Consider the following 27,851-nt stretch of genomic DNA (forward strand, 5'->3'; position numbering starts at 1 on the left):
AACTCAGGTAGTTCTTCAGATATCAGTATACCAGGACTGTCAGGTACAGTCAAATTAAGTTATAGTACGGAACTCAGATAGTTCCATCGAATTCAAGACTATCAGGCATGATAATTATTAGTAAACCATGTATTAGAGTACAGATCTAACTATCACGTATCCACGATTCCAGTTATTATGTATCCATGTTTGCACTCTCACATTTATATCAGTCAGTCAGTTAGCATTGTTTATGTATGTAAACCCTTTTGCATTAGCCTACCCCACTCGTATACTCAGTACTCTAGTTGTACTGACGCATTTGTGCTATAGTGGTTTCTTTTTATATCACACCATAGCTTCAGAGCCATGAACCTCAGATCAGCAGTAGCATTCCAGTCACAGAGTTGCAGTGAGTCCTCATCCATCTGAGGACGATATTATTTTATTTTAGTTCAGTTTTTCTAGACAGAGTTAGTTGGAGACATGTTCCTTCAACTCCTTATTTAGACAGTATTTAGAGGCTTTCAGATTTAGTTCAGATTTTTAATTCAGCTTTCAGTTGTTTTGGGTATTTTTTACCCCATATGGCTGTTATTATTTATCAGATATTTTATTTAGTTGTACCTTATGGCCAATTACTCATGTTTTCTGCATTTTACAAGTATATTATACAGTTTACAGTTACATATATTGGTCATGGGTTAGCTTGTGGTCCCTTGGGGTCATAAGCACCATGTAGCGTTCCGGTTCAGTAAATCAGGGCGTTACACTTAAATTCTTGCATGCACTATTTCAAGCCTACTAGTTCATCCCTACGTTCACATGTTGCTAAGTCCTATCCCAATTGAATTGACACTGGTACTGACTTAAGTTCAACTGAACATAACAACTAATAATGCTCAGCAAAATTATAACAACTGAGTAAAATGATAGGAGTCATGGTGTAACTGACTTATTTCTTAAAAATATGAAATTACGTAAACACATAGGTATCGGGTGTTCATATCCCACCAGTACTGAATTATCATAAGACACGATATCAAAACTTAAATTGTAGTATGGAATCACGGTTCAAAGACCCAAAACATGAACATTTTGCCAAAAAATTGAGAATAATGAATATAAACATGGGAATATACTAAACATAAGAAAATAACATGATTACATGGCTAAATTCGTAATTTGGGGATTTAACATGAAATCAATGACCTATGACATGGAAACTTGCAAATTCAAAACCTATGATAGTGTAGGTTACTTGGAGATACTTGTAGACATGAATGTTAATCGATTTGGAATGATATTCATGGATTAATTTCATAAAGTTGGATAAGATTTATACTTATAAGTAAAAATAGGGTTTTTGGGCTCAATGGGTGAAAGGGACCTATTGATGAATACCTACATACCGTAATTGAATGGATTCTTAAAGAAATCTTGAAATTGAAGCTTGAATCCTTATGTTCTTGAGAGAAGAAGCTTGGATTAATGTTCTTGGGATATAGGATGGTTTTTATGTGAGTTTTTTTGAGGAAGATGGGCAAATAATGCCCTTTTTAGTGTTATAAACCATGATTTGGAAATTTAGGGTTGAAGAGAAAGGATGAAATTACCCCTTGGCCTATAGGAAGATGAAATAGTGTAGGAATAGCCCCCACGATGTGCCCCTTAGTCTGTAGGAGTATCCCCCATGATGCGATCTGTATTCCAAGAGAATAGCCCTGGTGTGGTGGGTCTATTGCGAGCCCTTACCGTTTCTCACAAAAATAGTCATAACTTTTCGCTAGGGTATCAGATTAAGGCGAAATTGGTATAGTTGGAAAGATAATTCAATTATATATCTTTTGGTGTGTCTTGAGCTAAAAAATTCAACATAAATAAAAAGTTATACACATTCAAAGTTAACCCTTGTCGAATTGAATATCAAAATTCGGCTGAATCAAAGGCTCTTAGCTCAACTTTTCTCTAAGTAATTTCTATGAACATTTTTCACTTTGATAGAACTTCACACACTAGGATAATGATCATGTCACATGCATTCAAAATCAAATCATGCGATTAGAGTTTACACATATAGGATCGATGGTTCAAAGGCTAGCCTAAAACTGCAGGGTGTTACAGTTATAGTGGAAGAACAATCTATATACAACTCATAGTCTGAAAATACAACTGATAGACCAAAAAGGAAAACAAGTCTGTCTCCAAATGAAAAAAAAGGCAAAAACTAGATATAACAGGGTAGGAGGTCGACTGAAGAACAGGTTGAGGTTGGGATTGATCAGAATGAATTGACCTACTTGATGGATCAATTTTTCTTTATTCAGTGGCTATGATTAGGAGAAAAGTATCCTTGATAAAGCCTGTACTTTTTGTTCTAACTCAGTACCATATCTGTGTAGGTATACACATATGGTGAACCACTTTTAAGAGGAACAGATTAGACAAACACTATATAAGAGATTTACTTAACCAAGAGAGGGACCTGGTCCCATTCGACTGGTTAGTACCATTAATGTGAAATTTAAAATTACATTAAGTTCTTTATGAAAAAGTCATGTCTTTTCCTTTGTCTATTTGAATGCCATCAAATCCCTCAAAAAGTGAAGAGTTACACCTATTAAAACCTGACATGTCCCATTTTCTTAAAATCTACAACGTTTTAACTATTAGTTCCCTTAAATAAAAAATTAAATCCCCTTTTCTACTCATTTTTTAAAATGTACTTTCAAGCCTTTTCTTAAAAAAGCAGTTTGTTCTAAAATCATTTTTTTCACTAATTTTAAAAGCATATAAATGGCTGAAAATCCTTCATACTCAAGCCTCACAAAAGACTTATAAAGTGCTCAAAACCCTTCGCTCTAGCCAGAAAATCCTTCTCTATTAATGTCTATGATTGAAAAGGATATTTCTTTGAACTCTTCTCAAGAAACTGAGTCTATTCCACCTTCTACACCCTCCTCTAAAACTCTTATATTTGATGCGTCTTCCACACATATTTTCATGAATGAGCCAACCATAGAAGGAATTCCAAAAGCTATGGAACCTCTATCTGTGTCTGCCATAGTAGTGGACCAAAGCCAAGCTTTTGGTTCCCCTATTGAAATCGAGTTCCCTAAAAACTTCTTTCTTCAGAAGTCTCAGAAAAGATTAAACCCCCTTAAACCCTAAATAAACCCAATCCTCCCACCCCTTCAGAGTTAAATCCCATTTTTCCCAACTCTTTGATAAAGAGATTCCCATGAAAAAAATCTAATCCTTTTAATAGTGAGTTAATCGGGGAGGATTGGGTTGCTGAGAACCTTGTCTTGATTTCAAATAACCCTAAGGAGAGTTCTTTTGGTCTGAGGGATCAAGGTGTCTGTGAGAAAATAGGAGATATATTTCCTAAGACTGAGGAAGTTGTGAAGAAATTTGTACAACATCTAAATGAGAGGGATGGAATTGATGATGATAAATTAACTCTGAGGTGGTCATTGCAAAAATAAAGGGGGAGTAAGGGTAAAGAAAATATGGTTGATATTAGTGTAAAATTTATAAGAACTTACTCAACTAGGGGTACTGAGAAGAAGTTACTGGGGGATGCTATGAAGGCAAAGAAATCAACAACTGTTAGAGAATAAAGTTGAAGAAAAGAATAGTCATTGACGAAGAAAATACTAAGGTGGTTGATAGAGGAGAAGGTAACAAGGAAATTGATTTTGTTGTAATTAAGAAAAGAAAGGAAGAAGTGTTGGACAAAGGAAGGACCAGGTCCTCTCCTACAAAATCTCAATATTCTACTGGGATAAAACAGAAACACATTATAATAAAGGGAAAGAAAGCTTCTGTGGGACCTGGTCCTAAAAAAAAGAAAAGTTACTAATGATGAACCAAGTAGTGGTTCAAAAAAAAGGAGGGAGTACAAAGAGAAACTTGTGTCTAGAGAGGAGAGAAATGAGATCATCAAAACTCAAAAAGTGCTATTAGAAAGAGTCTTTGACCCCAAGATCTATGAAAAACTTGGTATGGTGGAACTAGTAGAGTATGTAAGACACCATGTCTGGTTCCACTTCTTAGAGAAACTAGATTATTCTATCTTTGAAGGTGATGTAAGGAAGTTTTACTATATAATAAAATTTTTAGATAAAGGGTTGAGTTTGTCAGCTTTAGTACAAGAAAAGAAACTGAGGTTGGATGAAAAAGTTCTGGGCAAAATTATGGATGTTCCCATCATTGGTGTGAGAACTATTTCAAAGCTACAACCCTCAACTAAATTCATGGTAGATGCCTCTAAAGTAGGTAGAACCTTAGTGGTAAGTGTGAGAAAGAAATTTCTCAAGAGTGAGCTTCAATTGGATTTGTATGTGATGGAATGTCTCAATAAGTTTGAATTAATCAACTTAATTGCCTTGATGATTCAATATATGCATAAGGTCATCCATAAAAATGAGGAAAACATGGCATGCCTTATGGCTACTTTCTAAATAAGGCATTTGATCACTTTGGAGTTGTAAGTGAAAAGGAAACTCCTGGGGCAGTATAATAGATGTTCAATATAACGACATTAATTGAAAATAAATGTATAGAAGAAAAGGTGGGTACCATGTCCCAAGTGTTAGAGTTGTTGTCAACCTAGGAGAAATTGAGTAAAAATATAGATGAGATGAGGGTTGGGTTAGCTACTAAGGGTGGAGAGATTCTACACTTAAAGATGAAGAACCAACAACTTTCTTTTGAGGGACCAAGTACGGTTGAAGCACTTGCAACAGAATATGCAGAACTCTAGACTAAGGTTGCAGCACTCACTAAGGAGGTTAGACGACTAAATATAGAAGTTAAGGACCTCACTAAGAAACTGATGAATTCTCATGTTGTAGAGAGTGCTATATGGAGATGTTGCTCAAGTCTCTCTCCCTAAAACCTCTATCTACCTAATTCTTTTATTGTTTAGTCTACCTTTGGAACCTGTTATCAGTTTCCCCTTCTTGATTTTTGTGTCGTTTTAGGATCAATAATTTTATTTTAATTTTTATTGCACTATATAGTACTTGCTATTTTTCATGAATGGAATTTTATTTTGTGTCTATTAACTGGTTCTCTTTCTTTATAGTTGTTCATTCATATAAGTGTTTCCCTAGTTGCTACGAGTTAACTGATTTGAGCTTGCTTCATTCTTGGTTTACTATTCTTACCCTTTTATGATGCGAAAAGGGGGAATATTGACTTCATCATGGTAGGGACTAGGTGCCATGAGTAATGAGTGACATACAAGAGAATGCTGATATAGGGGAAATATCGATAGAGGAAACACACACCTTGATGCATCTGTGATGTGTGTGATACAAGAGTGAAGAAATTCCACAAGTCGAAGAATGTTGGTGTAGATACAGGTTCTTTCTCTGAATTGAAATAAATTTTAATGCCTTAAGGTCATTGTTTTTCATCATCAAAAAGGGGAAAAATTGTTGCCTTATGTTTTAATAATGGCTAGTTGATATTTTAGGAACAGGTCCCTTGCATACCTTGCCCTGGTATAGTTGTCACATCTCCGCACAGTTTTGTCCACTAGTGCAACAAATTGTCCAGGTGCACAGCGTACCTGACTAGACACTTGGTCCAATCAAAATTCAACCCTCATTATCTACACACTATAAATACAAAGAAATGCCTCTTCCACCATAATTTTTGCAAATCGGAGAAATTCTTAGGAGTGGAAAAAACTCTCAAAGCTAATGTTCTAAATTGCTATTGCTTTTCGTTAAAGGTTCTTGAGTCTTGCTTTGTAATAGATTTACTGAACGTATAAGAGTAAAGCTTTTTTTATTGCTATAGAGTTCTTAGGTAGGTTACCTAAACTAAGTTGATTAGAGTTAATCCATATTAAGAGTGCAAGTGATAAGATGTAATGCCCCAAGAACCTATCCCGAGACGTCACATAGTGCTCAAGGCCACACGTGTCCTCAAGCTAACCCTCTAAACTTGTCATCACTTTTAGAACTCATTATATCACAAATCATGCTAAGATAAATAGGAATAACTATGTCATGAACATACTGAAATATGAAATAATACTGCCCTGTACAAAAAAAATACTAAAATCTCTGTACGCGCTGGTACAATAGTCTAACAAAGCCTCTACTACATAGGACTGAGGAGCCATTACGACAGATCCCCAACTGACTTGGACTAAACTGAAAGTAAACAACCATCTATTAACAAGACAAAATTGGAGTACTTGAACCTATATCACGAGGAAATATAGAATAAAAAAGAGTATGGGAGTCAGTACTTGGGAATGTACTAAGTATACGGGTGTGGATGCAACATTTAAATAATATCATAAATGTATAAGAAAATCATGCATGCTGACCATAATAATTCTCTTAGCTTGAATTATCTGTCTCTCATAAATCATCAGTAGTAATACGTGCTTCATAAATCTCATAAATCATTTATCTCAACTCAAACTCTTTAACTCATGACCTAAGAGTGAATCGGTAACTCAAGAGACTTAAATCATTATAGACGTGGGAGTTTCTTACAACCGACATGACTACACCATGTGAATCGCATGGAGTCCCATGTTTTTCCCTCCTAAGGAGAGAACCCTACATTGGCAAGGGTGTCGTACTCTTGCCAGGGAGTACAACCTCAATCTAATCATCATAATCTCATACTCGGCCTTTGGCCCATAATTATCAACATCAATCCTACGGTGGCACGTAGTTTTGGGGAAATACCAAATTTCTTGCTCGATGCAGACTCAGCTCAAAACGCGTTAGGAAATCCAGCTCAATCAATATCAACTCATGGGTCTATCATGATGGCCAAAAAAATAGTATATCTCATCAGTAAATTATATACGACTGTGGATTCCTAACTCAACTCAAATTCATACAATGTTTCTCAATATCAAGTATATTTGCTTATCAAATCATTTCAAATACCAAAGCTTCTAGGAAACATAATCAAACTCATTCTTGACTTTCAATTCAAATATTGACATATATATATATATTCAATAGTCAAATTTCTCATGGAAAGTTATAACTCATGACACTTGTCTTAAATCACTTAGAAATCATCAATACGTAATGAAAATACAACTCGTCGAATAAATTTTCAATTTAAGAAATATAATGGTGAAATAATCATAATTATCAAATTTATTCAACTCAAATATCATAAATCGTAAATAAAGAAATTTGGGTGTAAACCCACTTGAAAAATTATGTAAATCAGTAATAGAAAGTAAATCTTTGGGCACAAGAACGAAAAGAGTGTTGTTGTTCAAACCCCACATACCTTGGATTTTGATTTTCAAGATGTAGAAACTTGTTTGGAACTTCTTATTAACACTTTTGAGCCAAGATCCTTGATACCTTTGACTTGGGGAACTCAGTTTTTGAATCACTTTGAATCACTATTAAGGATTCTTGAGTTTATTTGGAAAAAAGATTGGATTTTGGATCTTGGAAGAACCCCTAGGTTTCTAGATATTTCTTGGAAGATTAGAGAGAAAAGAGAGAAAAATGATCTTCTCTTCTATACATATATATATATATAGGGCTTAAAAGGAGCGAAAATAACCAAAATGCCCTTTCGAAAAGAGTTGAAAATTGCTGATCGGGGCCTGTGACGGTCGACTTGACGGTCCGTCAGAGGGACTGATGGTCCACCAAGTCATCCGTCACTCGAACACCAAAACTGGAACGTTCTACCTCGACGTGACGGTTGACCTGACGGTCTTTTAGAAAAGTGACGGTCCATCAAGTCGTCCATCACTTGAGGGCCAGAAATGATATATTCTGTCTCGATCAGACGGACACCTTGACGGTCCGTCAACTCTGTGACGGTCCACCACTTTGACCGTCACATGAAATCCCAAAAAGAGAGCTACTGCCTTGTCTTGATGGGACACTTGACGTCAACCAGGTTGAACGTCAAACCTGGGTGGTCTGATACCGTTTAGTAAAACGGCCATAACTCCTTCGTCCGATGTCAGATTTTGATGAAATTGGTATCGATGGTAATATTATTCAATGATATATATGAAAAAAAGTATAAATTAGAGAAATACAATATTGTTTAAACATTAATTACTTTGGAAGTCATATATCTCCATTTAAAAAAATAGATTTAGGCTTAAGGAATGATCGGGGTATTACATAAGAGTTGTCAAGAGGTAGTTGTAGTAAAGTTATTACAATGTGATGAACTTAAAGTTAATTTTATTGGAGTATGTAATCAATGAGTTTTGATTATAGTGGAGGCTTGTGAGGCAAGCTATAATTTTTTCTACCTTAAGCAAGGAGGTTTCTACGTAAATCTTTGTGTTCTTTTATTTTCTATAATTCTTGTGTGTTCACTATTTTATTGCTATTCTCCTCACCTTAGGGACCTTGTCCCTTAATGATGGTGCACCCCCCATATTTTAACATTTTCGATGAATTTTTCTCTGGGTTAAAATATGTTATTCTAGAATAACACAAGGTGCTTACAATAACCATAGATGCTATTGAGGTAAATGACTATGTTGTTGATGTTGGAAATAAATACCAGGATGAGGAAAAAGATTTTGTTACCATTAAAAATAAAATACCACAATTGGTTCCTATAATGATGTAGATACCTCCATTATGGATTGGTCCTACATTTTCTAGTTTTAGTGACCTTGTCATGTTTAATATGCAACATGGACTAGGGTTAGCCCGAGTCTTGGAAATGTCTCAAATTCTTTCAACTTTAATTTATGACCAACTTAAAAACATAGGTATAGCTGATCACTTTGGTAGACTTGGTCATGCTTCACTTATCTTAAATTCGCATCTGTTTCCACCAGATCAGTTCAGGTTAGCATATCCATTTGATCCTGGATCTAGTTGACTTACTATGTTCCTTAGAGTTATAAGAAATGTTGTATTTTGTGCTAAGTAAGGAGACTTGGATCGTGATAAGTTCATCATATCAACTTTGTGGAATTATTGTAATTATGTTGAACTGGATAGGGGAGAAATCTTTGTGTGTTGTCATTGTCTAACTCAAGAGAGTTGAGTAGGAAGGAGAAAATTTAGGGGTTGCTCGAGGAATTTACAGCATGATATTTGAATTAGTGGCCAATTATTCTTGTAAAAAAGATGATGTCCTCTTGTTTCTATGCTTGGTGTTTGTTTCTTCTCTATTTACTTAGTCATTGAAAGGGTGGGTTTCATCACCAAGATCAATGATGAAACACCCTATGTGTGGGAATATCAAGTTGGTTGTTCCCTCCCTATTACGAGAGATATAGGTGGCAATAACCTTAGACAAGGTTAAATAATTGGTTTAGTTGTGGAATTGTAAACATTGACTGGTAAAGTCATGAATGAAATTACATCTAATTTTCATGCTAGCCTTTCATGTCAGAAAGACAAGTTGTTTGACAGATGTTCCCTATGAACCCTAGCAGTTTTAAATTTCTTGCATATGAGACCTTCAAAAAAGCATTACATAGAGATAATCATGTTAAATATATTATCAAATGGGGTGTTAGAGGGACTGATTCAAAATCCATGATTCATGTAACTTTTTGGCAAGGGCTAGAGAAAGTAAATCATCTCAAGTCTATTTTATTTTGTAACATTACTACTGTCGCATACTTATCAAGGGTGGTTACAACAATATCAACAACATCACTAGTAAATTCGACAAAGGTGTCTTAGAGAAATTCATGCAAACAATTGAGGAGTTGTTTATTCTTGCAAAAAACACAGAGAAGCAAGCGATGTCATACTAAACAATTAATGTGGAGGACAAGTTAGGTAATCTTATACCTCATCAAACTACATAGATTACTTGGTTGTTGGTAGAATTTGGTTGTACTTTGCTAAGGATAAGAAAATTGACATTAAGCATGCACTACATAATATTGTCTTAGATGTTCAAGATCAAGTAGATTCTATTGAAGGTGTCTTCTATTGGAAGAACAAGATCACTATTATCTCAATTTTGCTAAAAAGGATTAGCACAACAAAAGGCTCTGCATTTATGAAATGCCTTATGGAGGTGCTCCTATGTCAAGGGAAGATTCCAATTCTTGAATTAATAAGATCTACAATCCTTCCATCTTTGTATGTTTTTATTAAATTAGGAACAAAAGAGTCATTTATTCCTTACTTTCTGTAGCATAGCGTTCATTAAATCATAAATTTCTCTCATTGTTGACTGGATTTACCAACTTGAACCTTGAGAAAAAGATTTATATTGGGGATGGAGGTACTGTTATGATTCAACCCAACCCAATATGAATATTAACAAGGATGGCACACAAATAGATACTAGTCCATGATGAGGTAATTGGACCATGCCTTCACACAGGTTAATTTGGGACCCAAGACCATTTAGTAATTAGTTAAAAATGGATAAGGAATAAAAAAAGTAGTTATGTTATTGTTTATGTTCAGGCCAAAACTTGCTTTTCATTCTCAATTCTCTGTGTCTCTCTCACCCTCTTCTTTTAGTATCATAGTTACATGTTCTGTTCATTTTTTTCTTTGTAATGCTATTATTTACTTGTTGTCATTGAAATTTGATTTATCCTTCATTATATAATACTAGTATTTGTATTAAGCATTGGGTTCATTTCATTCTCATACTATGATACTATAACTCATGTTGAAATTTTGTCTGGAATTTGTTCTCTTACCTAAATTTATCTCAGTAATTAATTAGTTCACTCATTGTATCGTTAGGCAAGTTAATACTTGAGTAAGATGGTCATCAACCTGTAATATATATATTTCTTATGTAGTACATGGTGTGCTTGATTGAAAAGATAGCCTATTTCTTGTTCGCTTTCTCTTTATTTCGTGTAAAATTAAGACCTTGTATGTCACATTGGAAAACCCTAAACTATTATGATGTCTTAACTTTCTTTTTATTTTGAAATTCTACATAGAACTACATTACAAGTGTGCTAGTTTGACATAATTAGTGAAATAAATAATTTCCAGGAGGCATGCAGATATTATCTGATCGAAAGTGAACTAGCTTTAATGATGGAATTTCTTATTAACATATCAATTATCTTAATAAGTGGTGGTTTTTTAAATTCCCCTTCTATGAGACCAGATGATCGGGAGAAGTGTGTGGACTTAGACATGAACAAAACCTTTTTTTCATCAAAGTAATTGATACCACACAACAATGTAATTTTTATTCAACTACACAAAGCTATGCTTTTTAATTTGTTTTATAACGTTTTAAGTCTAACAATGTTCTTTTATGTTACTTCTTAAAGAAAGTTTTAGGAAACTCGAGTTCTAAGATATTTGCAATTGCTTTGCTAGCATCAGGGTAGAGTTCAACAATAACTGGGACATATGCTGGGCAAAACGTTATGTAGGTAATCAAATATATCATTTTTTATAATCATTTCTTATATTCTTTTTACATTTAAAATCACAACATAATCACTTGTATTCAACTTTGTTAAGATCTAAGACAAAACATTTGAGATTAACTAGTTTTATAGAGAGATCAATTTCTTACCATATCAAAAACTTGAGAAACTGCTCGGTGAGGGTTGTACCTTTTACTATATCCTAAAACTAGGGATGAAATGAGGTTATATATAATTGTTAGGTAAAATTGAATTAGTTCTCTATTTTGCAAATCTGTGCTAGTTTAAGAACTCCTCCTTTATCTTGCAGGAGAACCAGAGTGGATGTCAAAAATGTCACAAAATCATGTTCAATTATGTTTTAACTTTGATCTTAGGGTGTTATAAGTTAAATTGTTCAAAGTTGTACAACTAATATTTTTTTCTTTAATTTACATGTCCTATTTTATTATTTTTGTAGGGTTTTCTTGAGTTACGACTGAATTCATAGATTAGGAATGTATTAACATGGTGCTTAGCCATAGTTCCAAGTTTTATTATTTCAGTCATTGGAGGCTCTGGTATGGCTAGAGATTTGATCATTATTACTTTGGTAAAGTATCTATACTTGAGCTTTTTGTACACACAGTTATTAAACAAACTAGCCATATTGTGGAATTTTCTTTTGGGTATGAAATTGGATAATGTAAATTTGACAAGTGGACTGTTGGGGCTAACACTTGCGTGATCTAGGCCTATGTATTCCTTAACCCCCAAAATGTTAAGTGGTTATTTGAATCCTCCTACTATTTATGACGAGCTCTTTGTATATGTGTAATACTTAAAAATAGATTAAAGTTATTAGAGGGACTATTCATAAGTTTGATAATTAACATTAAGATTGATTTCGTTAAAAGGACCATGGGTTTGTCTGACCATGGCTTGGATGAGTGGGATGTTAAACATATGCATTTTTGAACTGGCACAACCTGATTTTCATTTTCTAGATATTTTTTCTTACCATAAAAATATAGTTAAAAACTTATTTAGGAAGATGAAAAACTAATCATGTACCATTCTTGAGATCAAGATTTAAAGACACACTTGGTAGAGGGTTTAACAAGTCTAGATTCTTTTATTACAAACAAAACTGGTAACATAACAAGTCTAGATTCTTGATACATGTCTTGGTGTGAATCTTTAGTTCACCCAATTAAATCTTTTCAAGATTCATAATAATGTTTCTTAGAACTTGGTATTTTCAATTCATTTTCCTGGTTGCTCAAGGTATTTTTTCTTGCTCAACCAAACTTATTTTCCTAGATGAATTATGTGGATTTACTTTTGATTGGTTCATTTAGAGGAACCTTATATATACAAAATTAATACATCAACAAACAAGATACTCAAAGTTTAGAACATTAACCTTAATGTTTATTTCTAATAACACAAACATGTTACATTACTGAGGCCTCGATTTTAACATGGTTGGAAATGTTTTCAATTTTCATGATAAGTTGTAATTATAAATTGTTAATATTAATCCAAATATCTATCTATATGTTGTAGACGGTCTTATATTAATAGCTCCCCTTTGCTCTAGTTACATTGCTCAAATTCATAAGCTGTAAGACTAAGATAGGTTTACATACACAGCTGCGGTGAGAAATTATCTAGATGCTCTTATTAAATTTTTTGCACAGTATATAGCATCAATAAAAAATTACAAGAGTTATATGTGCCAAAATACTGATGAAAAGAATGTTCCTTCATGGATAACTACTAATTCCAAGAGCGCTTGATTTTATAGCATCAAGGTTGGGTCAGTTATGGTAGCTCTGTTGTCTCTAGTAGTTATAGAACTCTTGATCAAGATAGTCAATTTTTGATACAAAATATGAAAATACGAATTACACAAATGTAAAAAATTTGTATTTATTTGATCAGAAGTTGCATAATATCAAACTAAAACACATTGGGTAACAGAGGGAGTTTGGGAGATCAAAAGGTAGGAGTGAGACAATGGCTTTCCTTTATTTGCATAATTAACTTAGGCCATAGTGCACAATCACCTTTCTTATTAATAGTTTGAAAATCTATTGTGTGTGTGTATATATATATATATATATTTATATATATATTTCATATATTTTTCTATGCTTATGGCTTGGTCAAATAGTTCTCTTTGCATTCTTGATTTGCTTTTTTATCTTGAATATTGGCAATGTTGTCCAACCTTTGCTCTACATTGGTGTCCAATTAATCGTATCGGTCGTATTCTTGAAAATAATTTTTTGCACTTGAAACTTTTTACAGGTTTCAGCAGCCACCTAGGTTATTGGCACACTGATAATAGGAATAAATATATAGTATTTACTAGAAAAGTTAGCTTCCTCTCTCAAGGATATCTATATATGAAAGACAGTTAAAGTTCATTGTAGAATATTAGGCGTCTTGTATTTGTTAGTTTATATGAGCATACCTTATACTTGGCTGTTCAAAAGAACAAGGAAGGCACACAACTTCTGGCGCTTACAAGGCAAGAAGGTTACAAATTTTAGAATCTAACGTTTACTTAGAGAGGAAATATTGCGCATGCAATTACCTCAGTAAAGGACCACTAATTGATGATATGTTTTTTAAAGTATTAGAAGTAGCTGATGTTCTGTGCACAATTGAGTTAGAACTACTCTGTACTTAATGTTTTTGCAATCGACATTTATTGCTAATGACATGGAGTTGTATTGTAATGCTAGAATTATAAGTTTGAAATCAGGAGTCCCGCATATTAGACTTTATTTCTAAAGAATTGTTAATGCCTCTTGACAAATCAACTATGAGAACGAAACTAGCTTTGTTATCTATTTTTACTTATTCTTAAGTTTTATGTGCGTTACCTTATTCTTGATTCTTATCATAGTTGATTTTATTTCATTGTTAATCATGTTTAAAGGTTGTCTTCTGATTGAAAATTTTATGTTAGAAGTCAAATATGACTTGGTTTAAAGTTAAAGAGGAGGGAAGGGTTCAAGCATGATTAAGAAAAATAAGGAACGCAAAATACCTCTTTCTAAAATAGAAGCCAAGCAAAAACGGTAATATTTCTAGTGAATAATGTCTACACGACCTCACCATGGGGATGCCAGACGATAAAACATTGGCTAACTAAAAATATTGCTCCACTTATATGCCGACCATTCTAGAGTAAAGAATAGCTCTATAGTTAGATTATGCTACTGCAGTGGTACGCGGTAAAGTAAATTGAGAAGAAAAGGAATCTCAGAGAACTGAATGTTAAGGCTCTAGTAACAACTCAGTTGACTAGTAAATTCATTCATGAAATAAGTTACAACTCCACCTTAATTACTCCCTATAGTAAATAGGTAGAGTTATGTAATTCATGAATAGAGCAAGAAGGAAAAAATTATCACGGGCCTCATATGCCATGTCATAGTTGTATGAGGTATTTATTATTTGACATATGGAGTCTTTGGGTCCCATTTATCAAAATAATTCTCGCTCTTCCACTATTCTTATCTTTCTTTATCATTCTCAGTAAGTCAAATATCTTTCACACTTTTTTGGTTCTTTCTCATCCTTATTAATGATTTTTACCTCATTTACAACTCTTTTTTCTCCTTTTCTGGTCATTTTGCATCTTCTTCTTACCTATTTTTTTTTCTTTTTCTTTTTTCTTTTTTGTTCATTTTGCTTCTTCATCTTGCCTATTTCTTTTTATTTTTATTTTTTCTGTTCTGGTTATTTTGCTTCTTCTTCTTACCTATTATTTTTCTTTTTATTTTTCTAATTCCTTACATTATTTTTTTAAAGTGTGGTAGTAAACTTAAGTGTAACGTTAGTTAAGTAGTCTTTTAAATTTGCGGTGAGCTTCAGGACAGAACGTAATAAAAGTTCAATTTAATTTTTTTTATAAGAAGTTATGATTATTTTTTAGATGATTGTTGATTTGGCTGTATCAAATAAAATGTCTGATCTTACGCTTGTGGCTTTTAATAAATTGATCCTAAGCACTCAAATTGTTCATATACACCCAATTATATAAACTGAAAAATGAATATAATGTACTTTTAGAATATCAGAATAACTTTGCTATGTTTTCATGAAGCTCAATCATCGGAAAATATTTTTTCATATACTCATGAAAAATATTTTCATCACCTTTGACATTTAGTGTAAGAATTTCCATATCAAAATTGTCCAACGCCAAAAAAGAGCTTATAAAAACATGAATTCAAAAAAAATTTGAATTGACCAAAAAATTTAATTTGACTACAAACATCTACAAATAAGATCTAGAAGGGGATAAATAGAAAATGGCTTCATTTTATTTATGTAGCTGGAGCAATAAAAAGAAAAGCATGGAACGAAAAAGAATAGGAAAATAAAAGAAAGTCGAAGAACATACTAAATAAAAAATAACCTTAAAGGAAAAGAATGAAAATAAATTCTCAAAGAAAATTTAATAAGTGAATTAAGATTTGATGCTGACATAGAATAGTGAAAGGGAGAGAATTTCTTTGATAAGTAATAAGTTGACAATTTGACAACTTCTTTGCATTTCTTGAGCTTGAATTATCCTTATTCTCCATTAATTTGAGGTGATTATCATATTTTAATGCCTACTTGTGTAGTTAATAAATGAACGAATAAGAGGTTGAGCTACCCATACAAGTCAATTGGAGTACGAGAAGTGAAGAAAATGAGATAAAAATAATAGTTGGGCGACTTAGAAGACACCTGTTCATGCAGGTGGCTAAGAAAGATGGAGCCAGTGTCATTTGCATTGCATACTTGCATGTACAGGTCCATCACCTGCGTTGTCACCTGTGCAAATAGGTGATCAGTGAGGTGGCAATTTCATAAATTTGCAAGAACGAGAATTTTAGGCTTTAGAAGGGATTTTTCAGCTCCAGAACTCCATCTTTGTACTTTTTGAATCTTTAGAAACATAAAGTGAAGCCCTAAGCATGAAATTGGTGACTTCCTTTTGTTTATTATTGGATTTGGATCAATATTGTGGTAATATTTGGTTTAGTAGACCAATGGATTATGAATTTGGGCAATTTTTCTCTTTCTGAGTAGCTAATTTCTTTGCTTCGGGTTATACTTGAGTAAGTTGTGATTATTGTATGGGGGCATATTGACATGGGTTTTACTCTTATTCTATTTTTAAATCTATAATTAGAGGTTGCAAAATCTAGTTAACTTTAGAACCATTATCATCATTGAAAAAGAGGATGAGGGTAAGGAATAAGAGTGAATAATAATTTGATATATGTCATTTAATAGTATATCTTAGACATAAGAATACAAATTGAGGTTTTATATTGTTCAAATAGCTACAATTGTGAGGTGTTTAAAAGAACATATTTGTGAGATTTCGGTGTTGGATTGATAAATTAACAATAAATACTTATAATCTAGCCTACCATGATCCTTAACTAAATCTAGACAAATGTTCAATTACTCATGCATCAACCTACACTTACAATAGCATAATCCAAGTGTCATTCCACACTTTATTTCAACTATAGTAATCTAAACTTCAAATTTTGCATTTCTACCATGATTAAATTGTTAACTATAAATTGTTTGAAGCACCCTCCCTAATTTTATTTTCTCATTTGGTTAACATTGCATTATGAGCCAACTTCTAGTAACTCTTAACACTTGAGATTGAATTTTTTGCTCTCATTCCTTGAGAATTCAACCCGGACTCTTCTTGGGTAAATTATATTTATGAGGACCACTTATTCCTTTAAGGTATAATTTGAGGATCATCAAGTTTTGGCACTATTGTCAGGGAATACAACATAGTTTTAATTCTTTTTAGTGTTATACGTCACTTTGAGTTAGCTGTAGTATTTGTTTTACCTTATTTATTATTTTTGATCTCTCTCAGGTGACAACAAAAATCTACACAATTCCATGAGCCAAAATAGTAGCAATACTGCTAGTTTGGATGGGCATCTTGATGACGAGGATCACCTCAAAGATGCAAACCGAGCTAGTGCCATTTGTATACCGCCGGTGGAAGGTAATGGAGTATTTGACATTACTAGAGTAATGATTTATTTAATATAAATGAAGGGATTGTTTGGAGTTCAAGCACATGAAGATTCCAATGTTCATTTAAAAAATTTCACTAATATGTTTCTTCCATTCGGTATCATCCACATATCTTAAGAACCAATACGCTTGTATTTTTTCCCATTCTCATTAATGGGAGAATCAATCTTATGGTTTGGGAGTTGCTTGAGGGTTCTACACTTCATGGATTGAGTTAATGGAAGCATTCTTGGATTAGTTCTTTCATCCATCATAGATGCTACAACTAAGGGATAAAATCATTAACTTTTTCCATCTCAATGATGAACAGTTACATGAGGCTTGGTAAAGATTTAATAAAAAGCTATTTAAATGCCTAAATCATGAAGTCTCAGATAAAATACTTCTCCAAATCTTCTATATAGCATTGGATTAACTGAACAAGATGGTAGCCAATAATACAGTAGGTAATTCTATTATGAAACAATCTTAGGGTGTTGAAGTGACTTTATTAGATCAAGTGACCAAAAAAAGTCAAGGTTGGCATACAAGAGATATCAAGGTGGTTGTGGGATCTCCCTTAACATCTTTTGTAAGTCAAGAACAAAGGAAAAAAGATGAAGAGAGAGGTGAGAATATGGCTAAAGTGATAAGACAATTAGATCATCTCACCAAACATGTGATGGGAGTTTTTCCAAAGATGGTCAATCTAGTTAATTCTAAGAGGATAAAAGATTACTATGATGATGATGTGGAATCTCTGGATAAAAAAATTCAATTCATGTCGAACAAAATTGGGGTTTCCCACCCTACTTATTAAAGGCAAGGTAGGAATCAAGGCTGGACGAAAAGTGATTATGAATGGAAGGACCACAATTAAGATAAAGATTGGCAAGATAAGGAAATTAATTAAGAGTATGAGTAGCAAGATAAGGATCAAGACCATGATCGATACGATCCTCTACATGATCGGTACAAAGGTAAAGAGACAAGCTCTGTTGATCTAGAGAAGTTTAAGAATGAAGATGTCCTTGGTCATATCCTTATGGGTATTGAAGAAAGTGATAGGATATTAGGGGTGATAAATTTCTCATAACTTAATCAAATGGTTAACTCACATTCATCCTTTATCAAGAAACTTTAAACTCAATTAGGCTAAATCTCGTCTCATCAAAATTCAAGACAAAAGGGTGGACTACCTAGTGACACGGTGACTAATCTAAAAAATGATGCTCACACCATGGCAATTTTCACTAGGAGTGGTCAAACTCTTGGTAAGGCCATCATGAATCTTGATGAAGACCCCTATAATAGGGGAAGTGATAAATAAGCAAATGGAAAGAGAAAATAACTAGAAAAGTCAAATAAAGATGTCTCGAATCTTAATGAGCCAAGTGCTTAAAAGTTGAGTGTAGTGGAAGAAAATGTTGAATGTAAGAAGCACCACAAACGATTGATGGTAATTTTCCAAAACTGGAAGAAAGTCTGGTTGTCTCAAGGCCATAAATCAAAATTCCTCCTCTATTTTTACAAAGGCTTAAGAAGAAGGAAGATGATTCCAAGTGCAAGAAATTCCTTATAAAATTTAGTAGTTTATTGATGAGTATACCATTATTGGAATCTTTACAAGAGATGTCCAGGTATACTAAATTCATGAAAGAGTTGGTCGCAAATAAATGAGTCATGGATTTTGAAATAATTAAAGTGACACACAATTATAACGTAATAATGTTTAGCACAATGGTTGTAAAGAAAGAAGATCCAGGCGAATTCACTACTCCATGAACTATTGGGGTGTACAAGCTTAATAAAACATTATGTGATCTCAGGGAAAGTATCAATTTGATGCCATTTGTTGTATTTCGAAGGCTAGGCTTTGATATTCTTAAGCCAACTACAATGAGGATCTTAATGACCAAGTAATCCATCAAGAATCCCATGTGTTGTTGTATGACGTATTTGTGAAAGTGGACTACTTTATTTTTCTAGATGACTTCATCATTTTAGATTGTGAAATTGATCATGAGGACCCTATTATTCTTAGTAGGCCATTTTTGGGTACCAGTAGAGCTTTAGTTGATGTGGAGTGTGGTGAAATAAAATTTTCGGTAAACTATAAGGAGGTTTAATTTAATGAATATAAGTTTATGAAATAACCTATGATTTACAAATTGTCTTGATAATTGATATGATTGATGATGAAGTAACTAGAACTATGGAAGTATATTTTGTAATTGACCCCTTGATGGGTGTCTTGTGAAATTAGGGAGCGAGGAGATTGAAGAATATGATGAGGTGGTTGCTTCATTGATGGTCTTAGCTCCTATACTAAGAATTCTTGTAAGTTTGATCTTGACTTAAAGAATTGAGAACTCCCATCCACCAAACCTTCTATTATTGAACCATCTTAACTTAAACTTTAGTCATTTCCTTTACTTGTTCATTATGTCTTCTCCGGTAAGAATAATATTTCACCAATTATTATTGCAGATGATCTATTGCCTTGGCAAGTGGAGGCTATGAATTCTATTATGAAAATATTTATCCGAGCTATAGGGTGGACCAGATAGGACATCATAGGTATTGTTCCTGAAATTTGCACCCACAACATTAAGTTGGAGGTAGATCATGTTCCTAGTGTAGAGAACCAACAAAGGCTAAACCCACTAATTCAATAGATGGTTAAGAAGTAGATTATCAAGTTCTTGATGCGAGTGATGTATACCCAATTTCAAATAGTACATGGGTTAGTCTAGTCCAATCTATTTACAAAAAAGATGGCATGATGGTATTCCCAAATAGTAACAATGATATAGTACTCATTTATCTAGTCAAGGGTTTGAGGGTATGCGGATTACTAAAAGTTGAATTCTTGGAGTAAAATAAACCACTTTCCCATATTGTTCATGGACTAAATACTAGATCAATCAGCCAGGCATGCGTGGTATTATTTTCTTGATGTGTATTCAGTTTATAATCAAATTTGTATTATGCACAAAGATCAAGAGAAAACCATATGTACATACCTTTATAATACCGTTGCCTTCAAATGGTGTATGTTGTCTATATTCTTGGACATGGTAGAGGATACCTTGGAAGTGTTCATGGATGTATTTTCTATGGTTGGTAACTCATTCAAATCATGCCTCAAATATTTAAGTAAGATCCTTAAGCGGTATGTGGAGACAAACCTTATTTTATATTGGGAAAAGTGTCATTTCATGGTCAAATAGGTATTGTGCTTGACCACAAGATTTTGGGTAAGGGAATCCAAGTTAATCAAGCAAAGGTAGAAGTGATTGCTAAATTATCAACACCTATTTCTGTAAGAGGTGTTAGAAGTTTTCTTAGTCACATCGAGTTCAATAGATATTTTATCAAAGATTTCTCTAAGATTGCTCACCCTTTGTGCAAACTCCTTGTAAAAGTAGTGAAGTTTGAATTTGATGGTGATTGTTTGAGAGCTTTTAATTGTCTCTATGATCTACTTATTTCATCTTCTATCATCATGGCTTTGGATTGGGCAATGACTTTTGACATAATGTGTGATGCCATGGTGGTTCCAGATTAGGAAATTTCTTTTGAAGTTATCTGTGATGTGAGTAGTATGGAATTAGGTAAGATATTGGTCTAGAGAAAAGATAAGTCATTTTATCTGATCTACTATACTATCAAATTGTTGAATGATGTCCAACATAACTATACAGTTATGTAGCAAAAGTGTCTAACGGTGGTGTATGCTTTTAAAATTTGGGCCTATTTGTGAGGTAAAGTCATTGTACATATGAACCATGAAGATCTTAGGTATTTAATGGCAAAAAATTGCAAAACGTCAGGTTATTAGATTGATATTGCTCCTCCAAGAATTTGATTTTGAGGTTAAGGATCAGAAGGGTTATGATAATTAAGTAGCAGACCATCTCTCTCACCTTGAATCCAATCATGAGAAGTTAGGTAAGATCAACATTGAGAAAACCTTTCTCGATGAACTAGTTATGTCACTATCGGGGAATATGGAGCCTTGTCATGTAGACTATGCGAATTATATCGTAAGTAGATTGCTTCCTGATGATATCTACCATTATCAAAAGAAGTAGTTCTTTATGACATGAAAATGCTTTTGAGATGAACCATACTTATTTAGAGAGTGCACAGATGGATTGATTCATTGATGTGTATGGAGTCAGAAATATGGGCCATTCTAGAGGCTTGCCACTCATCTCAATTTGGTAGACATCATATTCATATGAGAACGTCTGCAAAAGTTCTTCAAAGTGGATATCATTAGCCTACCCTCCATAGAGATGCTAATAATTTGGTCAAAACCTGTCCTCAATGTCAAATGTAGGGGGTATTTCAAGGAGGCATGAGATTCCTTTAAAACCTAACCTCGAGGTGGATTTATTTGATGTATAGGGCATTGGTTTCATGGGTCTATTTGTGAGTTCATGTGGAAACAAGTATATTTTGGTGGTTGTTGATTATGTGTAAAATTGGGTGGAGGTAATTGTTCTACCAAACAAAGAAAGTAAAAGTATCATATTTTTCTTGAAAAAGTATATTTTTTCTAGGTTCAGGACTCTACGAACAATCATTAAGAAGTGCCATATTCTTCTTGAAAAAGTATATATGTACTAGGTTCAGGACTCTATAAGCAATCATTAGCGATGGTGGAACACACTTTTATAATAGGGTGTTTTATGTGTTGCTTGATAAGTATAGGGTAAAGCATAGGTGGCTACTCCGTATCATCCCTAAACAAGTGGCCAAGTTAAGGTTCCTAATTGAGACATAAAATTAATCTTGGAGAAAACCGTAAATATTAGATGCACAAATTAGGAAAGATAACTTATTGATGCTCTTTGGTGTATATAATCATACTTAAGACAGACCCCTATCAACATGTCTCCCTATAAATTGGTTTTTAAAAATCCATGGAACCTTTCTATGGTCCCTATGCAAGTTGAACATGAGTTGGAAGGATGCTTCTAAGACAAGAGCGGAACAATTACACTAGTTAAAAGAGTTCTAACTCAAGGCTTATGAGAGCTTGGTGTAATACAAATAGAAAATAAATAAATTGCATGATGATATGATCTTGAAAATAGAGTTTCATGATGATGATGAAGTGATACTCTTCAATTCAAGGTTAAAACTCTTTGAGAGTAAGCTAAAATCCAAGTGGTCAGGCCCATTTATGGTAACAAATGTCTATCCGAGTGAGGCTATTGAATTAGAGGATCAAGAGAAGAGAAGGTTCATGGTGAATGGTTAAACGTTGAAACATTATCATGTGGGTTAACCTGAACCAACCAAGGTTGTGTTGCTTCACTTCAAGGATGTTTACTAATGTGAAACAACTCCGTTCCACGATGATAACCAAAGCGCTTCTTGGGAGGCAACCCAAGGTTTATTTTTATTGTTTTGTATTTATTTGAGTAATAATTATAGTCTATTTTTGTGAATGCATGTGAAAATTCTAAGTAAGTGAGGCATCACGCACTATTTTGTCCAAAAATTGAGCACCCCCTGGCGCACGTACTCATACATATTGGGACGCATGTGGCTAGTAAGAGTTCCCTAACACACTACTTCAAGGAGCAAAAATCCACTTATGGTTGCACTCCAAGCACCTACGTGCATAGGCTAGCCAAACAGGTGGATTGAAATTTCCTAAATAAACTTTCTCAAGATTTCTTGCCACTCCCCGGGCGCATGCCAAGCACCTACGTGCATAGGCTGGCTGTGCAGGTGGATTGAAAGTTGCCTAGGTAAATTGTAAAATGCTTATAGGCTACTTGTAGATCTAGGACAAGCACATGTGTTCATAGGACAAGCACATGTGTGCGCAGGCTGGCCAAGCACATACGTGCATAGGATGGCTAAGAACATGCATGCGCAGGCTAGCCACCATACATGTAAGCCTATGGTGAAATTATATTGGGTCAATTTTTCTTAGGCTTACCTAAACTGGTAATCAAAATAAAATTTTCATTATATAATTTTAACCTTTTTACACTTACATTTGTCAGTTATGCATAGTCTTCTCTACCCTAAAGACTCGGCTTTCTCCTCTCTTCACAAAATTTTTCTCTTTCTTCAAACTTTTAAATTTCTTCAACTATATTTTAATAACACACTCACACTTCATCAATTACAACTCCGGGGTTCTTAATGTTGTGATTCTCTTATCATTATCTTGTATCTTGAATTGATAATGTAAGTTCACTTTGTACAAATTTCTTCAAATTTCTCTTGAGTTCAAATGATGAACCATACATCATGTTACTTTTTTGTGATATACTTGGTTCATTTGAATTATTTTTATGTATGATGGATGTTTGTGTGGATAATTTGGTATGGGTGCCATCTTTATATAAAAATTGGGGAACTGTTGCGTACCCAACTTTATGCACCACATGTGTTTGATAAAATTCCCACATGAACATTTCTTTGAATTTTATCTTTGTGGGTGATCTAAATGAGCTAGTGGGAGTTTCTTGTTTATGTTTGGAGTAAAAATCATTAATTAATGGGTATTTATAAATTTTTGGTGTTAAGAAGATTGACTTGGATTGCTTGAAAGTGTTGTCTTTATATTTTCCCAATCAATTTTCTAATGAGCACCAACTATTTGTTAAAATGATAATACAAAATTTTTGGGCATGGTTGCTACTAGTTGTTGGTGAATACAATTTTGGGGACTTATTTGGATATTTCTAGAGTCATATTATGAGTTGACTAGTCTCTTACTAAATAGACATTGGTAGTTAAAGTTGGTGAAGTGTGTCGCTAAAATCAACCCTCTATGACTTTGGTTGCTTTGGGTGCTTGATTTGGAACCCGTGGGTGAAGTCTAAGTACCCCAGTTGAAAAAATGATCTTTTCCCCTATGATAGATGAGTGATAACATTCTTAAGGGCAAATTTTCATTTTTTTCTTTTGAAGGCCATGAGTGGCATATGTGCTTAAATTGCAAGTGTCTAGAATGTGTGGGGATGTAGTGCTTCAAATGCTCAAATCTTGACATGTTTTGTGCCCATGTGCTTCCATATGATAATTATCCATCCATGTAACTTAATTAGCTTAACTTTACTTTCTTTTAAGATAAGTAAAATTCCAAAAAAAAGTTTTACCTTTTGTTTTATTTTGTTTTGTTTGGTTCTTTTTGCTTTATTTAGGAATGACTTCAAGAAAACAAATATCAAGGGACACAAATAAGCGTAACACCAAGTATAAAGTCAAGTCATAGCTACTACCTCTAAGGGTATGGATTCGGTTAATCAAGAGGTCACTAGAGTATAGAAGTTTAAAGCATGGTCGGTCTCACTAAAGGGTTGGCTAAGGAAGTTGATAAAAGTTGGTTTGGAGTTGAGAGATTATGTGAGCTATATGATGAATGGGTTGACACTTAGGGTTTCAATCTCAAGAAAGTATTCAGTTTGAAAGTTATCAAAGATCACTTCCCCAACTTTATAGAACAAATCCAAAAATGTGTATGAGATGCCTTCACCGATCTTGATCCCACATCCCATCTTCCTTGATATAATATGGAGTTCTATGGTTCCTATGTTGTCTTCCATAGCCAACATATATATAAACCATCGGTATTAGACCAACCTTGCTTACCAAGTGTGCTTTTTTGAGGTGTTGAAGTACCATGATCTGCATCTGAATTAACAAGATTTATTTTAATTATAACCATGCAGCAGGATTGAAAGTAAGAAGAGGTTTCAAGGTGTGCATGTATGTTTTTCTTAGCTTGCCTATACTATTTCAAAGGGCCTTCCTGCATGGGCCTATGGCGTCAGACAAACAAAAAGGAGAGATCTTTCTATCTAACCCAAGCATTGGCTTGGATTTATGGGTAAAAGGTTGCTTTATTCAACAAATAATCAAGACACCAAGATTGAAAGGGAAATTATTGTTGGGTACATTATGGGCAATATTGTTAAAAATCCGTGGGAGATGATTGTCGAAATGATTAAGCTAAGTTCCAAGCAACTGAGAACTTTGTTTCTTTTTCCTCCTCTTATATTCATACTATAAATTGTGCACAATGTGCCTATCTTCTCCAAGATAGATTGAATTATCAAGTTCACTGGGGTAATTGACATTACCAACGACCAAGATAATGATACGGGGATTAAGAGAAAAGCTATAGAGTTGGATGATTATTCTTTAGGCAATTTGCCTAGATTTTGAGGTCATAAATACCCCTTTGTATTCTTCACTTACCCGGATTCTCCCTAGGTCTTTAGTGATAGTATTCCAGTAGTCAATTCTTCTCATGCACCACCTTTCTTGAGAACTACACCACCTGCTCTATCTACTCAAACTCCTTAGTCATCCATTTTTATATTTACTATGGTTGCTTATGACTTTGGCAAATAATAGTACTATTACTAGTTTGGTGGATGACATCCCCCAATTTATTCAGATAGTTATTGAGAGGCGTCTATGGCCCTTGATTTTCTACATGCTTGAATGATGGATTATAAGCGAAAATTAGCTGCAGTACAGGCCAAATATGATAGTAAGGTGGTTGTTTCTTGTAGGACTGATCTTGATAGTCTACATGTAGAGTTTCACTATATAAAACCCTCATTTACTCTTGATAAGGAGGAGCTTACCATTCCTCAAATTACAATAGGCCTTGTGCATCATTTGCTGACTTGTTCGGTCATTCCATTATGGGAGATGAGATAGGGATTAATTATAGTTAGGGGCTCACTAAAGCCCAACAAGTAGAGCTAGCTAAGTAGTTATCCAAAGAAAAACAATATGTGAGGATGGTTGGGGCTAGTTTTAGCTCCTGACCTATCGATGAGGTGCACTTTTCTACAGATGCAATGCCTAAGCCCAGTCTGAGGAGGCTCCGAGTATTCTAGTTGTTGATCACTCACAAAAACATAGGACATATACCCATGTACCTAGAGAACTACAAAGATTCTTTACCCTCTTCTATTCTAGTGATATATGATTATGAATTTATTCATATATTGACCTTGACAGGCTTATTTGTTATGATGTTGATTTGGATATTGCCCTTTCCAGGCTTATTTGTTATGATGTTGTTTGGATATTGCCTTTGTCAGGCTTGTGCTATGCGCTTACTATCATTTGAAGACCAATTGTGTTTTTAGTATGTTGATTTCTTATTTTGGTGATTTCTATGAGGATTATGCACATCATTCTATTCTTATTGTGTAAATACTCATCAAATAAACTTCAAAGGTTTTCTTCAAAACACGATTTTTTCCCAAGGAGCAAATTTTATATTTTGTTGTTTCTTTTCTTTTTGCCATTTCAGTTTCTTTGTGAAACCGAGTGGTAATTCCCCGACCATAGATATATTGAGCAACATTCTTAGTAGAAGTACTTATTGTCTTGAGTATGAGTCAAGTAGTAGCGGGTAAAGTTCAAAATATTCCTTTTAATGTCATTGTCAAGCAAAAAAGGTCTTGAAAATAGTTTTTGAAAAAGAAAAAATGATTTGGAAAAACCAAAATATTTTTCGAAAAGAGCAAGGAGGTTTTTAAGTTTTATCTTGAGTTGTGACCATTAAATTCAACTTTTGGCCCTTTCTTTACAAACATGAGTTTCTGACTATGAGTGTCTTGTCAAGTTCATTCCTCAAATTGGTTGGAAGACTAGCTTTATATTCTATGAGGTGTGGTACCTTATTAGGTAAGGTGTTTTATTAATTCTTGTACATAAGTGTAGTCTAGAACTTTCCCCGAGTATATTCAAGGTGAAATCCTACACAAAGATTGGTTTAGAAGATGTCTCGAGGCTATTTTTGGTGAGTTAAATGAACTAAATCCCACCTTAACATTGTTCCCTAGTTAACCAATTTGAAACACTTCCCATTCTTTTGTTTAATAAGTTATGACCATACTATGACACCGTAACCCATTTTAAACCCCCTCTTTTGACACTTAACCTCCTTAAACGTATCCTGAGAACTATTTCTATCTTGGAATTCTTTGCAACATGAGAGTTCAACATTTGTTTAGTTAGGACCTTCACTTCTGCATTCAAACCATGAACCTCTTCAGTGAGTGCTGAGACCTTTTTCTTTAGTTCTGCATTTTCTGTTCGGAGTGCTTCAGTAGCATCTAGTCCCTTATAGGAGAGTTGCTGGTTCTTTATCTTCAATTTCAATATCTTTGCATCCTTAGAAGCCACACTAACTCTCATTTCCTCCATCTGTTTACTCAAGTTTTCCTGAATAACCAACAGTTCTGACACCTGGGACGTGGTCCCTACTTTTCGTTCTACATATTCATTTTTAATCAGTGTAGTTAGACTAAACATTTGTTTCACTGTTCTAGGAGTTCCTTCTTCACAAACAACCCCAAAATTATCAAACACTCTATTTATAAAGTATCCATAAGCCATCACATGTCTTACTTCCTTCTCATAGATAACCTTATATGTTCAATCATCAAATCAGGCA

At 33.9% G+C, this 27,851-nt stretch overlaps 1 pseudogene; it reads left to right on the plus strand.

The window, feature by feature from the left end:
- LOC107846388 overlaps window positions 1–13,948 on the plus strand; it is a 29,622-nt pseudogene extending 15,674 nt beyond the window's left edge.
- The last annotated feature ends 13,903 nt before the right edge of the window (window positions 13,949–27,851 follow it).

Source organism: Capsicum annuum, chromosome 11 (genome assembly GCF_002878395.1).
Source record: "Capsicum annuum cultivar UCD-10X-F1 chromosome 11, UCD10Xv1.1, whole genome shotgun sequence".
Taxonomy (NCBI): domain Eukaryota; kingdom Viridiplantae; phylum Streptophyta; class Magnoliopsida; order Solanales; family Solanaceae; genus Capsicum; species Capsicum annuum.